Source organism: Manis javanica, chromosome 14, assembly GCF_040802235.1.
Source record: "Manis javanica isolate MJ-LG chromosome 14, MJ_LKY, whole genome shotgun sequence".
In the NCBI taxonomy this organism is placed as follows: domain Eukaryota; kingdom Metazoa; phylum Chordata; class Mammalia; order Pholidota; family Manidae; genus Manis; species Manis javanica.
The window spans coordinates 47,077,853-47,090,689 of record NC_133169.1 but is presented as its reverse complement, the minus strand read 5'-3'; the positions used below and the strand labels follow the sequence as shown (position 1 = coordinate 47,090,689).

At 37.0% G+C, this 12,837-nt stretch overlaps 1 pseudogene; it reads right to left on the bottom strand.

The window, feature by feature from the left end:
• Nucleotides 1-297: 297 nt before the first annotated feature.
• On the bottom strand, nucleotides 298-1,225 carry LOC108397595 (26S proteasome non-ATPase regulatory subunit 12 pseudogene; annotated as a pseudogene).
• Between the last annotated feature and the right edge of the window lie 11,612 nt (nucleotides 1,226-12,837).

The window sequence follows — 12,837 nt, the reverse complement described above, 5'->3', positions numbered from 1 at the left end:
GGAGCCACTCCTGAAAGTGTTAGCTTTCCTTTCTTCTGCACTCTTCATCTTGTCCACAGGCTTCATTCTTTGCCACCTCCGAGACATGATCCTGGGAAGAAACAGCATCTCTGCCAGTAACAGCATTGGTGGCTCATCCAGGATGCCATTTTGAAGGGTGGGTATCAGATGCAACCAGCATATTTCTTTTACTTTTCTTATAGTGGCACACCATCAGCCATATAGAAAATTGAAAGCATGGCTGCTGATCTCAGACCTTAGGTGTTAGGTTCCTCTGAGTCCTCCTCCATCATTTCCTCATCTCCCCTCAACAGTCAGGAAGGTCAGCCCAGCAGGGGCCAGAATTCTCTTTTGAAGCCCTTCTTGCATGTGAGGGACGAGGGAAGCAGGACCTTTCCTTAATTCCATTCCACAGTCATCAACAACTGGGACCAATGCATCAACTCCATTGTGGTAAAAAGCTTTAAAAGATCCTTGCATTTAGGGATTTCTTCTAACTTCTTGTCACAACTTATTTGGTAAACCTAATCTGCTCGTTGTCAAAAGGAGCCAAGATAACATAAAGGATGCACTTTTCAGACCCTTTGGACACTTTTCACTTCTTGCCCTTTGCAAAGAGGATCATATATGTAGTGCTCGCAAGTAGGCAAATAGGAGCCCTCATGTAGATCCAGTTGAATCATTAAGTTATGGTATTTCAACTTTAATTTATCTGTATTTTCCTTATGGAAAAACTTCATGTTAATTTTTTTGCTGATGATTTGGATACAGATGTAATCCTTCACAGCTAGGCAGAGCCTATTTTGCTCCAAAATAAACTCCACTCGCTCTTTCTTTTCTAGTGCCCTGTTGGTTTCCACCTAAAGCTCTTGTAAAACGGAGGCTGCCTCTCTCACATTACCATTTTGCACTTTTATAGTTGCTAATGCTTTAGTCAGTTAAACACACTCAATTTCAACACAAAATTGCCTTCTGTGACCATTTCTAGACTATCAATTAGTTGCAGTTTCATTGGAAGATCTGTAATTTCATCAACGTAAAACAGCACTATTGAACCAGTTTGCAACAGCTTGTTTTAAAGAACTCTATCTTTTTCACAAAAGCATAATATTTTCATTGCATAAATACAATTCTTCAGCTTCATGAGGCACAACTTCACTACTGCAACTAAGAAACAGGATGTGGAGACCATATCAGAAGCACTCTGGGTCTGTTTTTCCAAAGACAGAAGGTTTCAATGACTTCCTAAGGAATTCCTTCCTCTGTCAGCTTCTCTGCATGTGGGCAGCCTGGATCCCCATATGCCTAAGCCCAACTCTGTCATGGTGATGTGCCCATCAGTGCACCACTGTCCCAGGCTGAGCACCCCCAGGCATCTCCCTATGTTGGCAACACAAGAACACCACTGTATACTCCTGCCTCCTTTGTCACACATTAACTGACCATATATGTATGGGCTCATATCTGTGCTCTCTTCTCTGTTCCATTGATCTTAGGGTCTGTTCTCCTGCCAGTACCATACTCTTTTGATGACTGTGGCTTTGTAGTATAGCTTAAAGTCAAGAAGCATGATACTCCAGCTTTTGACTTCTTTCTCAAGATTGTTTTGGTTTTTCATGGTCTTTGTGGATCTTTATAAGTTTTGGATATTTGTTCTAGGTGATGAAAAATGCTATTGTTTTTATGATAGGGATTGCATTGAAATTGTAAATTGTTTGGAGAGAATGCCATTTGGACAATGTTGTCTCTTCTCATCCATGACCACAGGATAGATTTTCCTGGCCTATTTGTCTTCTTTATCTGGTTCCTTTCAGTGCAAAATAAGATGTTTTACTTGAAATTTTCCTTGTTACTTGAAGTAGGCTTTTATTGCTATGAACTTTCCACTTATAAGTAGTTTTGCTGATTCTGATAGAATTTTTAATTTAATATTTCTGTTTTCATTTGTCTCTAGGAAATTTTTTCTCCTATGCTTTCCTTGGTGAGTTTTTGTTTGTTCTGTAGCATGTTGTTTAATTTCCACATTTTTTGTGGTTTTCCATTTTATTTATTTACTTCATTTTGATTTTGTATCAATATGGGTGGGAATAAAATATTTATGAATTTATCTTCTCTAATTATTGAGAATTCTTTTGAGGCTTAATATGTGATCTCCCCTGGAGGGTGTTCCATGTTCACTTGACTAGAATTTATATTTATTGATTATGGATGGAATATTCTGTATATCTTTAGACCATTTTGTATATTGTGCTATCTAATGCCAATGTTTTTTTATTTTCTAAGCCAGTTGATATTCTATCTGGATGATCTATGCATTGATGTAAATGGAATGTTAATGTCCCCAATAATAATTGTTTTCCTGTCAAATCCTGTTTCAGACTGGTAATATTTATTTTATATATTTAGATTCCCCTTTACTGTGTTCATATATGTAAAGGTGGTGTGTCATCTTGCAAGACTGATTCCTTTGTTATTGTGTTAGACTCCATTTTGTTACACTGTTCTTTTCCCAGTCAATTTCTCTTCTATGCTAATAACTGCTTTATTTTTTATTTATTGTTTTTTATTTTGGTATCATTAATGTACAGTTACATGAACACCATTATGGTTACTAGACTTCCCCTATTATCAAGTCCACACCAAATACCTCATTACAGTAATTGTCTTTCAGTCTAGTAAGATGTTATAGAATCACTATTTGTCTTCTCTGTGTTGTACAGCCCTCCCCATGTCCCCCCTGCTTCATTATGTGTGCTAATAGAAATATCCCCTTTTCCCCTTATCCCTCCTTTCACACCCATCCTCCCCAGTCCCTTTTCCTTTGGTAACTGTAAATTCATTATTGGGTTCTGTGAGTCTGCTGCTGTTTTGTTCCTTCAGTTTTTGCTTGGTTCTTATGCTCCACAGATGAATGAAGTCATTCGACACTTGTCTTTCTCCACCTGGCTTATTTCACTGAGCATAATATCCCCTAGCTCCATCCATGTTGTTGCAAATGGTAGGATTTGTTTTCTTCTTATGGTGGAATAATATTCCATTGTGTATATGTACCACATCTACTTTATCCATTCATCTACTGATGGACACTAAGGTTCCTTCCATTTCTTGGCTATTGTAAATAGTGCTGCAATAAACATATGGGAGCATATGTCTTTCGGAAACTGGGCTCCTTCATTCTTAGGGTAAATTCTTAGGAGTGGAATTCCTGGGTCAAATGGTATTTCTATTTTTACTTTTTTGAGGATCCTCCATACTGCTTTGAACAATGGTTGAACAAATTTACATTCCCACCTGCAGGGTAGGACATTACCCCTTTCTCCACATCCTCACCAACATTTGTGTTATTTGTCCTTTGGATGATGGCCATCCTTACTGGTATGAGATGATATCTCATTGTGGTTTTAATTTGCATTTTTATAATGATTAGCAATATGAAGCATCTTTTCATGTGCCTGTTCGCCATCTGAATTTATTCTTTGGAGAAGTGTCTGTTCAGATCCCCTGCCCATTTTTTAATTGGCTTATTTGCTTTTTATTTGTTGAGGCGCATGAGCTCTTTATATAATTTGGATGTCAACTCCTTATCAGATTTGCCATTTATGAATATATTCTCCCATACTGTAGGATGTATTTTTTTCTACTGGTAGTGTCCTTTGTTTCTCTTGCCTATGGAGATATGTTCAAGAAGTAGTTGCTGATGTTTATGTCGAAGAGATTTTTGCCTATATTTTTTTTCTAAGAGTTTTATGGCTTCATGACTTACATTCAATTCTCTTATCCATTTTGAGTTTACTTTTGCATATGGGGTTAGACTCCAGTTTCATTCTCTTACATGTAGCTGCTCAGTTTTGCCAACAACAGCTGTTGAAGAGGCTGTCATTTCCCCATTGTATATCCATGGCTCCTTTATCATATATTAATTGACCATATATGCTTGTGTTTATATCTGGGCCCTATAGTCTGTTCCATTTGTCTATGGGTCTTTTCTTGGGCCAGTACCAAATTGTCTAGATTATTGTAGCTTTGTAGTAGAGCTTGAAGTCAGGGACCATATTTCCCCCTGCTTTATTCTTCCTTCTTAGGATTACTTTGGCTCTTCGGGATATTTTGTGGTTCCTTATGAATTTTAGAACTATTTCCTCTAGTTCATTGAAGAATGCTGTTGGTATTTTGATAGGAATTGCATTGAATCTGCAGATTGCTTTAGGCAGTAAGACCATTTTGACAATATTAATTCTTTCTATCCATAAGCATGGGATGTGTTTCCATTTATTGGTATATTCTTTAACTTCTCTCATGAACGTCTTGTAGTTTTCAGAGTATAAGTCTTTCACTTCCTTGGTTAGTTTTATTACTATGTATTTTATTCTTTTTGATGAAATTGTGAATGGAATTGTTTTCCTAATTTCTCCTTCTGCTAGTTCATCATTAGTGCATAGGAATGCCACAAATTTCTGTGTATTAATTTTGTATCCTGCAACTTTGCTGAATTCAGATATTACATGTAGTAGTTTTAGAGTGGAGTCTTTAGGGTTTTTTATGTACAATATCATGTCATCTGCAAACAGTGACAGTTTAACTTCTTCCTTTCCCATCTCGATGCCTTTTATTTCTTTGTGTCGTCTAATTTTTGTGGATAGGACCTCCAGTACTATGTTGAATGACAGTGGGGAGAGTGGGCATCCCTGTCTTGTTCTCAATCTTAGGTGAAAAGCTTTTAGCTTCTTGCTGTTAAATTTGATGTGGCTGTGGGTTTGTCATATATGGCCTTCATTATGGTGAGGTACTTGTCCTCTAGACCCATTTTATTGAGGGTTTTTGTCATGAATGAATGTTGAATTTTATCAAATGCTTTTTCAGCATCTGTGGAGATGATCATGTGGTTTTTGTCCTTCTTTTTGTTGATGTGGTGGATGATGTTGATGGATTTTCAAATGTTGTACCATCCTTGCTTCCCTGGGATTAATCCCACTTGATCATGATGGATGATCTTCTTGATATATTTTTGAATTCTGTGTGCTGATATTTTGTTGAGTATTTTTGCTTCTATGTTCATCAGGGATATTGGTCTCCAATTTCATTTTTATGTAGGGCCTGCCTGGTTTTGGTATTAGAGTGATGTTGGCTTCATAGAATGAGTTTGGGAGTATTCCCTCCCCTTCCACTTTTTGGAAATCTTTAAGGAGGATGGGTATTAGGTCTTCACTAAATGTTTGATAAAATTCAGCAGTGAAACCATCTGGACCAAGGGTTTTATTCTTAGAAGTTTTTGATTAGAAGTTCAATTTCTTTGCTGGTAATTGGTCTATTCACGTTATTTCTTCCATCCTGGGTCAGCCTTGGAAGGTTGTATTTTTCTAGAAACTTTTCCATTTCTTCTAGGTTATCCAACTTTCACCATATAATTTTCATAGTATTCTATCACAATCCCTTGTATTTCTGTGGTGTCTGTAGTGATTATTCATTTCTCATTTCTGATTCCATTTATGTGTGCAGATGCTCTTTATTTTTCTTGATAAGTCTAGCTAAGGGTTTAACTATTTTATTTATTTTCTCAAAGAACTAGCTCCTGCTTTCATTCATTCTTTCTATGGTTTTATTCTTCTCAATTTAATTTTTTCTGCTTTAGCCTTTATTATGTCCCTCCATCTACTGACTTTGGGCCTTATTTGTTCTTCCTTTTCTAGTTTCATTAATTGTGAGTTTAGACCATTTGTTTGGAATAGTTCTTCTTTCTTGAGGTAGGCCTGTATTGCAATATACTTCCCTCTTAGCATGGCCTTTGCTGCATCCCACAGATTTTGTGATGTTTAATTATTGTTGTCATTTGTCTACATATATTGCTTGATCTTTGCTTTTATTTGGTCATTGATCCATTGATTATTTAGGGGCATGTTATTAAGCCTCCATGTGTTTGTGAGCTTTTTATTTGTCTTTGTGTAATTTATTTCTAGTTTCATGCCTTTCTGATCTGAGAAGTTGGTTGGTAAAATTTTAATCTTTTTGAATTTCCTGAGGCTTTTTTTGTGGCCTCGTATATGATCTATTCTTGAAAATGTTCCATGTGCACTTGAGAAGAATGTGCACCCTATTGCTTTTGAATGGAGTGTTCTGTAGATGTCCATTAGTTCCATCTGTTCTAAAACGTTTTTCAGTGCCTCTGCATCTTTACTTACTTTCTGTCTAGTTCATCTGTCCTTTGGAGTGAATGCTGTGTTGAAGTCTCCTAAAATGAATGCATTGCATTTTATTTCCTCCTTTAGTTCTGTTAGTATTTTTTTCATATATGTAGATGAACCTATGTTGGTTGCAAAGATATTTATAATGGTTATATCCCCTTGTTGGACTGACCTCTTTATTATTATGTAATGTCCTTCTATGTCTCTTGTTACTTTATTTGTTTTGAAGTCTGTTTTGTCTGATACAAGTACTACAACTTGTGCCTTTTTCTCCCTATTATTTGCTTAAATATCTTTTTCCATCCCTTTACTTTCAGTGTATGTATGTCCTTGGGTTTGAAGTGAGTCTCTTGTAGACAGCATATAGATGGGTCTTGTTTTTTTTATCCATTCAGTGACTCTATGTCATTTGGTAGGTGCATTCAGTCCATTTACATTTAGGGTGATTATCAATAGGTATGTACTTATCGCCATTGCAGGCTTAGATTCGTGGTTCCCAAAGGTTCAAAGATAATTCTCTTACTATCTAACAGTCTAATTTAACTTACTTCATGTGCTATTACAGACACAAACTAAAGGTTCCCTTTTCTTTTTCCTCCTTTTTCTTCCTCTTCCATTCTTTATATGTTAGGTATCATATTCTGTACTCTTTGTCTATCCCTTTGGTAACATATATTTAGCCTTAGGAATACTTACATCAATAACAGTCCTTCCAAAATGCACTGCAGAGGTGTTTTGTGAAAGGTAAATTCTCTCAGCTTTTGCTTATATGAAAACTGTTTAATCCCTCCTTCAAATTTAAATGACAACCTTGCTGGGTAGTGTATTTTTAGTGCAAGGCCCTTCTGCCTCATTGCATTAAATATATCATGCCACTCCCTTCTGGCCTATAAGGTTTCTGTTGATAAGTCTGATGATTGCCTGATGGATTTTCCTTTGTATGTGTTCTTTTTTCTCTTTCTAGCTGCTTTTAAAAGTGTGTCTTTATCCTGGTATTTGCCATTGTAATTATTATATGTCTTGTTATTGTCCTCCTTGGGTCCCTTTTGTTGGGAGATCTGTGTACCTCCATGACCTGAGAGACTAACTCCTTCCCCAGATTGGGGAAGTTTTCAGTAATTACCTCCTGAAAGATATTTTCTATCCCTTTTTGCCTCTCTTCTTTTTCTGGTACTCCTATAATGTGAATATTGCTCCACTTGCATTGGTCACACAGTTCTCTCAATATTCTTTCATTATTAGAGATGTTTTTTCTCTCTGTGCCTCAGCTTCTTTGAATTCTTCTTCTCTAATTTCTATTGCATTTGTCTCTTCTACTTCTAATCTGCTTTTGAGTCCCTCCATTGTATGTGTCATTTTAGATATGGAATTTCTTAATGATAGATTCTCCATCTTAAATTCATTCCTGAGTTCTTGAATATTCTTCTGTACATCCATGAGCATGTTTATGATTTTTATTTTGAACTCTCTTTCAGGAAGATTGGTGAATTCAGTTTCATTTGGCCCTTTTCTGGATTTTGTGAGATTTTGGTGTGAACCCAGTTCCTTTGATATTTCTTATTTGTATATGCTGCCCTCTAGTGGTCAGACGCTCCAGTCTCGGGAGCTGCTCAGCCTCTAGAGTGAGGTTGAGGGTTGTAGGGAAGTGGTGCTGGTGCCTTGGGGGAGAAAAGAGCTATTTCCTGATTCCCGTGTGCTGTGACTATCTCCAGGTTCAGAGCAGTGGGCTGAATACACAGGTGTAAGCCTCTGTGCTTTGCGTCTGTAGCTTTTGTAGTCAGGGCCTCCCTCTGGTTGTCGTGACACCACTGCAGCAACTGCTGTTTTGCAAACAGGTGCCAGAAGGCCAGAAGGAAGGCTTGGCAGGCTGCGTGTCAAAGTGGGGGGCCTTGGTGCTGTTCAGGCACCCAGGGGGGTGGAGCGCCTGTAGCTCCTCAAAGTTCCAACCAGCCAGGCCAAGCACACCAAGACACCTTTTTCATCTCTGCCCCTCTTCCCACCCCACCCACTCCCCAGCAGAAAACTCTGTGCAAACCCCACCCCTTCATCAGACCTCTCTCTGCTAGGACACCTCTCAGACCACCTAGCTTTCCTCTAACACACAGCAGATGGGTGTGGATCCCATCCTCTGCAAATGGCCATAATCTCAGTCTCTCAAGCACTCCACCTATCTGAGCTCCCCAATCTCCAGAGCACCACACAAGGTAGGTTTGCATTCCATAGCAGACCTCCAGGTCTGGGTGTTCAGCAGTCCCAGGCTTCCATCTCCTCCCCTGTTCCATTTATCTTCCTCCCACCAGTGAGCTGGGGTTGGGAGGACTTGGGTGCCGCCATATCAAGGCTCTGGTACATTGCCCTATTTCTTGAGGTCTGCTCTGTTCATGAGGTCTGTGTGCAGCCTGGTGCAGCCTTCTTTCCTGTTGCTGTTTTAGGGTTGGTTATATTACTATGTTTTCATACAATATGGGGTTTTGGGAAGACTTCTCCATCTCACCTATCAAGCCGCCATCTTGAATCTCAGCTGGTCTATTTTCACTTGCAATTTCCTGGAACATCTTTTTGTGTATCTTTATTTGCATTCTGTATTTATGCTTATTTCTGAAATGTCTTTCTATGGTACATACATATGACTCCTGTTTTTGAAAAACAAACATACCCAATTGCATTTAAAGTAGCTATATATCCATACATATTATTGTCATTGTGTTAATTATTTTGTTTTTCCTTTTGTAATACTATTCTTTCTTTTCTCTATTCCCTGTGGTTTTATAATGTTACATCACGTTGAGGTTACTTTCTCATCCTCTTGTGTGTAATTACTACAATGTTATCTTTGCTTTCACCGTGAGGATCTCCTGTGACATCCTATGTGTAACAGACAGCTTAGGTTGAGAGCAGCCTCAGTTTCAATATAATACACAATACTACATTTTCACTTTCTCACATATTTTGTTTTTGATGTGAGGTTTTATGTATTTTTATTTTCTGCACCCCTTAATTATTATAATTTTCATAGTGTACTACTACTTTTTCTTTTGATCTTTAACTAACTTTAAAAATTCATATTATGAAAGTTAGTAACTATCATATATACCTCTTATATATCTTTTGCTCTCATATAAATTTTCAGTGATGAATTTACTTTCACATGTTTTCTTGTCAGTAAATAGTGCCATTTCATTTCAGCTTATTGAAGACCCTTTCATGTTTCTGGTAAGTCTGGTTTAGTTCATCTGTTGATGAATCCCTTGAGGTTTTGCTTGTTGGAAACTTCTCATCTCTCCGTCTGCTCTGAGTGACGGCTGTGCTGGGTGGAGCACAGTCAGCTGGGGGACTTCTCCTGTCATGCTTTGAATATGTCATCCTGCTGCTTTGAGTGCTGAGGAATTTTTACTAAAAAATATGCTTCTTTTATATGTAATAAGTGGTTTATTTGTTGCTACTTCTAAGATCCTCTCTTTAATTTTTATTTTTTCACACTTTAATAAGAGTGTGACTTTGTGTGGGGATCTTGGTGTTGTCTTATTTGGGTGAGTAAGTTGGCTGAGTGACTTGGGTAAGTTCCACTGTCTTGTCTTCCAGATCACTGATATGCTCTTCCTTTTCATGCAGTCTCCCACTGAAACCTCATTTATTATTAAGCTCAATAATATTCTTTAGCTCCATGACTTGTTTGGTTTTTGCAGGTATTTTCTACCTTTTTAAAAAATTCTCGATATTTTCATGTTATTTTCCTGAGTTCAGTGGACATATTTATGATCATGACACTGAACTCCTTGTCATGTAGATTACTTAGTACATTTCATTACATCTTCTTTTTTTCACTTGGAAAAATGTTTTGTCTTTTACTTTACTTGGAAGACATTCCTCTGTCTCATCATTTTGGTTGATTCTATTTCATACTATGTAATAAGCAAAGCAGCAACCTCTTTGCATCTTGGAGGAGATGTATACGAAATGATCCAGGGGTTCCAGAAGTGTAGTTCCACCTGACCAATAAATCCAGGCCCTGCCGGCGCCTCCCCATGTGGGTTCACAGTTTATGTGGCTACTGCATAACTAAGTAGGCATACCCAGAAGAGTTGTGACTGTGGCCCAGAGGTTGAGCACTCACTGGGCTGGAGGTGGTGGAGTTGTGGCATTGATGGGGCAGTGTGCGTGTCAGCTGGTGTGACATGTCTATGGCATGGGGTGATTACACACCAACCTGCACTAGTACAGTACATGGAGATTTCCACAATGGTGCTTCCAAGTTTGGGTCTAGTAAGGTAGAATTAAATAAAATAAATCATGGCAACAATTCTTTCCATTTATGGAAGATACCCAACAGGCTCCCAACTCTCCTTCAATTCTTTTAAGGTTATGAAGTGTGTCTCCTTAGCGTTAAGGCTCTATGCATTTCTCAAACTGCTGCTGTTTTCATGGATCTTAAGATTGTGGGCATGCATGCAAGCCAGTTAAGAGCAAGTTTTTAATTTCCTACAGTTCTACACATCTCCTGTACACAGTCCCACTTGGTTTTATGACTTAGGGGCTGTTCTTTCCTGTGAAAGACCAACAGTTGGTGTGTGTGATATGAGTACAAATTCCTTGCCCTTCAAGGAAGGTTCAATATTTCTGAGATTCCAGTTAAGTGTGAGTTGCTGACCAGGTTTTGGGATTTTGTCAAGAACATGTCTCTGCCTCTTCTCCCTGTCTCAATGTGACCCTATTTTCCTTTTTCATGAAGATTTTGTTCACTTTGGTTCAGAATATTTCTGAGCTAGTGCACATGTAGCTGTAGGTTTTCTGTGGCCACCAGAGCAGGTGAGTTCAGGGTGTTTGCATACTGTATCCTGAAGCATCACCCAGCACTGGGTGTCTGCAAAGCAGAGGAAACAGCTCATGAACTTCTCCATCAGGAAGTCACCAAGCATGGTGAAGTCACCAAGCATGGTAAAATCACAACCCCAGTTTTTGAAAATAAGTTCTCTATTACTCACTCTGACATAAACAACTAGTATCTGAGTGGTGGAGAGGCAGACTCAATTTTTGTTTCAGCAAAAGTGAAAAAACTTATTAAAGTGTCAGTTACTTCACTGACATATTTTTTCTTCATTAGCATTTCCCTTGCTTGGTATAAGTGTGATGAAGTACTTGAATTCTACCAAAATTGATTCTTATCAGCTTTTCCAAAATATCCATTGTTTGAAGATGTTTACAACTTCATCCTTTTAGAACAATTTATCTTCAGGTTGGAAGGACATTTATACTGAATATAAATTATAAGTTAAATTTTTTGATTCAATGTTTTCAATATGTTGCTAAAATTTGTCCTAGTTTGTGTCATTTCCTATGATGTATCTTTTACCACTAGTTATATCCTTTGTTCATCAGCGATTATGTTTATTAATTATGACATATCCTTTTGCTTCAGAATGTTTCTTGTGCTTGAATTTTTGTATATTGCAATAGAGAATTCATCATTTTTGTCAAATTGGAAATTATTTCTCCATAATTTCATCAAAGCACTTTTATGTCCTATTTTTTCTGTATTATGCATAACACTTACATATATGAAATATTTGATACATACTTACATAGGAAAGATGTTTTTTCCCAGTATTTGTGTTGTGCATTTCATTTTGGGTAGTCTTACCCATTATGCCTTAACATTTACTATTACTTTGTTTTGAAATGCCCTAGATATTTTTTCAATCCAATGTATTTTTCATCTCAAATAATTGCATCACTAGTTGGTCAACTTTTTATTTGTATATTTACCATGTCTCTTACATGATCAAAATTTTCACTACCTATTTGAATCTGTAGAAGGCACTTATAAAAAAGTATATAACACATTAATTGAGAGATGGTAATATACACACAACTCACTCATTTGAAGTGCATAATTATGATTTTAACACATTTATAAGTACTTGTAACAATTTATTTAGTTAATTAGAGCATTTTCATGTACTTCAAAGATATCCAAACCCATTAACTATCAACCTGCTCCTAAGTCATCCATCCCAACCATAAGCAAGCAGTAGATTAAATTTGGCTACCATGGTATATGTATTCTGGGAGATTCATAAGAATGGAATTACATAATGAAGGGCCTTTTGTAACTAGATTATTATACATGGCCTAATTCTTTCAAAAGTTACATTGTGCACGCATCACAGCTTCATCGCTTTACATTACCAAATAATATTTCGTTGTATGTTTACATGATATTTGTCCATTCATCAGGTGATGAGTATATTGTTTCTTTTAATATTCTGATGTTTCTGAATAATGTTGCTTTGTACTAGATTTCATTTGGATGAGTGTGTTGGTCTCCTTTGGGAATTATTCAGGGTCATATGGTAAATCTTCCTTTCCATTACTTGAGAAAATGCCAGATAGTTATCCAAAGCAGCTGTACCACTGGTATTGCAGGATATGTTCATTATAAATGTCACTAATTATGACATTAGTACAATAAAATTCTTAAAAAAAACACTTTGAATGGAGAAGTTGTATGAAATCAAAGAATTTTGAAGAACACAAATACAATTCATAAAAGAGGTGTGAAATTGAGATGAGACATCATGGTATGAAATTCTAAGGAACAGCATTAAATAAGATAGGGAAATTATAACATTTAGAAAAAATAAAAAAATATGAAATCTTC